Source organism: Humulus lupulus, chromosome 4 (genome assembly GCF_963169125.1).
Source record: "Humulus lupulus chromosome 4, drHumLupu1.1, whole genome shotgun sequence".
In the NCBI taxonomy this organism is placed as follows: Eukaryota; Viridiplantae; Streptophyta; class Magnoliopsida; order Rosales; family Cannabaceae; genus Humulus; species Humulus lupulus.
The window spans coordinates 184,250,887-184,256,886 of record NC_084796.1 but is presented as its reverse complement, the minus strand read 5'-3'; positions in this window follow the sequence as shown (position 1 = coordinate 184,256,886).

Below are 6,000 nucleotides of genomic sequence, written 5' to 3'. Positions count from 1 at the left end.
ACGAGTGCATCTATTTAAGCCTATAATGCTGGTGGGATCACTGCTCTAGGTGGGGTAGAGGTCCCTGGTACCCCCTCATGAACGCTGGTCCTCTTGTTGATGACCTCCCTCAAATCCTGAGGGAGGTAATCTTTCCCCAGCCTATCGAACACAATACTTGTGTTATTCATCAGTTCTTTTCCCTTGCAAGACTGAGGGTGTAGGGGTGGTAGGTCCGCCTTGCCCCTATCGGTGCGACCCTACCCCCGAGCCTCTCCTCCTACATGAATTTGAGACTTGAGCTGCGATTTCCATTCCTATCACGCCTTTCAGATGTTTGACCCTCATCTCCTGTGTTGTTTCGTCGGTCCCCCTAGGAGGGGGCCTTCGGGTTAGTAATAATCCTACTCTGAGATGGAGTGTTATTCTTCTTAGTCATGGAGGAGGTAGTCTTGGACTGTGCCTCTTCATATTGTCTCTAGGAAAGTGGTTCTGAGAGTGTCCTTGGGGTCTTACTCCTCCCCTAGGACTCTCTGTTACTGTTGTCTTGCATTCCTGCTGCTTTGGCTTGAGCCTCCCTCACCGCCTGAGCAACAACTTCAACGTTAGCTTGGGCTAACTGAGTAGCCGCCTCAAAGGCCACAGTGGCCTCCTGGTGCTTTTGGTCAGCTTCCTGCTCCCTTTGGATCATTCTCTAGACCTTCTCATCTGTCTCCCGTCATTTCCATTCCACATTCGCCCTCTGAAGGGAAATTTCTGCAGCAAAGGCCTCCTGCCTCACCAAAACTTGCACCATCTCCTCCTGGTGAGCATCTTGTGGATCTTATGCATCAAGTTGATCTTCTATCTCCACTTGAGGGTCCTTAATGGGATCTATGGGATCCTGGGTGGTGGGATCCCTGGGAGCAGTCTTCTTCGTCTGACTGGATTTTGGAGGCATCGTAAAAATGATGAAAGTGTGTTTCTGAATTTCGTACTGTCAATGAAAGCGCCAAAATGTTGACCTGTGAAATTGGACAACGGTCGTATGTGCAGGATATGACACCTTTTGAACAAAATAAATATAATAAATGATAGAGTACGATTATCTTAAATAAACACCTAGGAATTTTATAGTGCTTCAGCCCTGTTGTGATGAATAGTAATAACCTAACCCACTTAGCTTTTAGTATTGAATCACTCGACAATTACACTGTTGAACCAAATTAATCACTCATTCTCACTTGCCCAGAATTTCTCCCCAAATGTTCTTTAGATCTCCAAAATACCAGAAAGAGTGATCCAGCAAAGAGTCCCCCAAAAAGTCCCCGTAAATGAAGCCCTGGGTCCTTTATTTATAGTACCCAGGGGCTGTTACATGACCAGTAGTACTGGGATTGTGGTTTGATACACGATTATCATGTAATGGAGAGACGTGTCCACCTTCCCATGATCATGTGATTGTGGGTCTTCTCGTTGTTTCTTTAGATCGTGGTAGATAATGCACGATTGAAACTTCTGGGAAAATGTTATGTCTCTGTTGGTATATGAGACTTAGGTGCTAGGCCAGAAGACCAAATCTTAGTTTCTGGACCTGTGACCTTCTGGGTGCTGGACCTTTTGATCCTCTAGGTCCTAGGCCTGTTGATCTTCGGGGTGCTAGGCCTATTGATCTCAGTTTGAACAAGAGTGATTATTTCTCACTGAAGTGTACTTGGGGTTTAGGTCGACCACCCTATGAAAAATAGGGTGGGTCGACCACCCAGGTGGCTCTTAGGCCTGCTTAGGCCGACCCCCCTAGGGTTTGAGGTCAGGCTGACCACCCCTAGGGGTCCTTGGGCATACTGGCGCCGACCACCCTAGGAGTAGGGGCCAGGCAGACCATCCCTAGGGATCCTTGTGCATGCTGGGGCTGACCACCCCCGGGGTAGGGGGTCAGGCCGACTACTCCTAGGTCCTTGGGCCTGCTTAGGCCGACCAACCCTAGGGGTAGGGGTCGGGCCAACCACTCCTAGGGGTTTTAGGCTTGATCGACTTCCCTAGGTCCTGTACCTATCTTTTTTGCTCGTCGGTCTTTCTCAATACTTTGTCGTTTTTCCCTGATTTGTGATGTCACGTGTCACATTCTCATTCGCCTCGCCATCCTCGTATTTTTTAGGGATAACACCATGTATAGGCTCAAACTTTTAAATGAAAATAACTATTCCCATTATCAAAATTTTAAACCCTAATCCATTAATTACCCTTAGTTCCACGTTTATATCCAAATGACTTGATTAGCAAGTCTAGCACTATTTAAAATACACAATGTAATGGTCTTTGGATCCAGGGCATTACATCGATGGACCTCAATATGTATACAAAATTTCCCATAATTGGCCACCTCGATTAGCCTCGATTGTCCTCGATAATCCTCGAAGGGACCCGAAGTGTCCTATAGATGACCACCTCGATGGTCCTTGATGGACCTCGATATGTAGGTAAAATTTCTCATACTTGGCCCCTCGATTAGACTTTACGATCCTCGATTGACATCGATTTGATTCAATTCATGGCCACCTCGATGAGACACGATTGTCCTTGATGGACCTCGACATATTGACCTCGACAGAACTCGATTAAAATCGATGGAACTTGATACTTTGCAGTTTTTTTTTTAATTTTTGAGATTTTTTTTGTTTTTTGTTTTGTCAATACAAATTCAATTGTTTCTATATTTGTTGCATACAATGGTTTTTGGGAACTGGAATATAAAGATTGGATTTTTTGGGATGTTAAAAATCAAGTTCTCCCTTTGCAGAAAAGTGTGACATACGAGCAACTGGTTGAAATTTTGTATGATGATCTTGAAGTGGATAAATGTGTGTACGACTTGAAACTTGAGGTCCCTTACACATGTCTCTCACAACCCTTCAAACCTACTGTTATGAAAAATGATAGGCATGTTCGTGCATTCATGGGCTTAGCATCAAAATCTGTTGAGAAGATTATTCCTCTGTGTGTAACATTGATTAAGATGGATTGTTTAGGAAATGCTTCAGCCTCTCCCAGCGATAATAAAAAAGTTTCATTTAAAGAGAACATTTCTCCCCCATGTCATGGTTTCAGGGGAACTCAAAGTCAGGTTGGGACATTTGTTCTAGAGACAAATCTAGACGTTATTTTTCATGATGATATCCCTATTAGAGGTCCGCCACATGTTCCTGACATAGTGGAGTACGACCCCTATGGCTACGTTCCTTATGCCAATGACGATCCAGTTGCTGATGCACCAGTAGTTGATAGGCCAGATAATAGGACAAATTTTCCAACGCAAAGTTAAGATGTTATGGTAGTAGAGGAGTGCAGAAGAGAAGATCGGCAAACAACTGGATCAGCAGTAGTCGTCTAGGTCCAAGTAGAACTGAAGATAGCAATATATGGAGTTCTCCTTTGGACTTAGGTGAAGGTCATAGAACATGGAGTTCTCCCATGTTTACCAAAGAAGATATAGAGGCCTCACATCGAAATTATGCTTCCTCAACTGGCACATCTTCATGAGAATTGCACACTGGCAAGTTCTTTTAGAACAAGCTTGAATTGAAAACCAAGGCAGCCATCTTTGCGATGAATAATAATTTTGAGTTTATGGTAAAGAAATGTGGTACTAATGTGTGATACATAACCTGCAAGGATCCTGATTATGGTTGCAGATTGAGGGGAAAGAAAAAAAATGTGATCTTAAATGTTTGAGATTATGGTCTACAACGATGTGCACACTTGCTCACAAGAAATCCAAGAGAAGGACCACCATCAAGCATCACCATGGGTTGTTGGCCACCTAATCAAGAGGAAATTTTCTACCGATGGTACTCAATACATGGCAAACAACATAAGGGAGGACATGAAGCACAATTTTGGGGTCAAAATGAGCTATGAGAAGGCATGGAGATGCAGAGAAAAGACACTTATGCATGTTAGAAGCACATGTGAGGATTCATACTCCAAGTTACCTGGATACCTGTGTCACTTGGAGTAGAAGAATTCATATACAATTACTGATTTTGTAGCATAAGATGGTCGTTTCTTATATTTCTTCTTTTCCCTTGGTGTTTCTAGGAGGGGATTCCAGTATTTTCTTCCTATCATTTGTGTGGACGGCACATTCTTGAAGAACAAGTATAGTGGCCACAAGCTCTGTGCTATTGCATTGGATGCGAACAACTATTTGTTTCCAATTGTGTTTGGATTAGTGCATAGTGAGAACCATAACTCTTGGACTTATGTCATGAGAAAATTGAAGGAAGCCATAGGGGATGTTGACAACCTAGATTTTGTATCGGGCAAGCATGCAAGCATTACTCATGCTTTGGAGGTTGTGTTTCCAGATGCCTACCACGGTGATTGTTACCACCACATTTTTATGAATGTGGTGGCAAAATTCAAAATCGGCCACTGTCAAGACATCATGGGGTGTGCAGCGTACGCGTATCGAAAGACAGAATTTCACAAGTTCTTTGAAAAGATTAAGGTAATTGATCCTCTCATTGTTCAATATCTTGAGGGAATTGGTTTTAAATGGTGGACTCGCGCTTATTTCCTTGAGATCGATACAATATCATGACGAGCAACTACACAGAAAGCTTTAACAATGAAACCAAGGAGGCAAGGAGCTTTCCAGTTCCCACTTTTCTTGACTCACTCTACAGACGTGGTTTGCCGATAGATGTGAAAAAGCAGCAAAAGCAACAAGTGTGTTAGAACCCCTGATGGAGGTAGATTTGAAGCAAATGGGTATGGAAGAAAATTTCCTAGATGTCCAAGTCCTGGTCATCATGAATTTCTTGTGGTTGATGGTGATGGTGATGGTGATGGTGAGGTCGCCACAAAATCATGCTCCTATTGCATGTTCAAAACCATTGGGATATTGTGTGTCCATGCATTTGTTGCAGCTAGAAAAAGGAGCGTAAGCATCTACTCATTGTGTTCCCCTTACTATAGAATTGAGTCATGGAGGGACACTTATAAGGAAACTATTTACCCTGTTGGTAACGAGGATAGATGGGTGATTGCTGGTCACATCATAGATATGGTTGTCAACGTCCTTGTTGAGAAAAATCATGTAGGAAGGCAGAAGAAGATGAAATTGGGTAGGCCAAAGAACAACCACTATCCTTCTAGCGGGGAAAAGGTCGTCCAGCCACGTAAGTGTAGCAGATGTGGTGGTAGTGGGCACAATAGAAAGTCATGTAATGCTAGGCTTTAAACATTTTCCTATCAATGTGTTGTTGACTACTTAGTTACTTGTTTATCATCACATCATCGTGTTATGCAAACTTTTGGTGTATGAATTGATGTCACTGGGATATTGTTGTTATTTCATTTAGGTTCTTCTACTGTTATTTTGTTGGTATTGATCTAATTGAAAAAAACTTAGCAATATTTTTCCTATCTGCCTCGACACACCTCGATGGGGTCTTGATTTCTATCGAGGTCTGTTGAGGTATCCTCGAGGGCCATTGAGGTTGTTATGTTCATAGCTTGATGATGTCTATATAGCTCTATCAAGGTAGCATCAAGGTCGTTGTGTGCATAGCTTGATTTGGCCCCATCGAGGCCCGTTGAGGTAGCATCGAGGCCCATTGAGGCTGCTATGTTCATAGCTTGAGTTAGCCCCATCGAGGCTCGTTGAGGTAGCATCGAGGCCCATCAAGACCTATCGAGCTTCATCGAGGCCTATCGATGTAGATTTATTTTAACATTGTGAGGGTCCTTAGATGGTGTTTCGAGGCCCATCGAGGCATTTTGTTTGACCTATCGATTTTTTTCGAGGCATACAGGTTTATGTGATTTTAGTTGTATTTTTTAATACTAGTGAAAATTTTGGGTCGAGGTCTATCGAGGCACTATCTAAACCTATCGAGGTACTTAAGACTCCTACAATATCCAATTTTTCCAATTTAAATCGAGGTGAATAAAGAAACTCGAAAAAAAAAACCCAGATTTCTTCATTCCCAAGACCCGTTCTGTCCTATGAACAAAAAATAAACAAATAAACCAGGC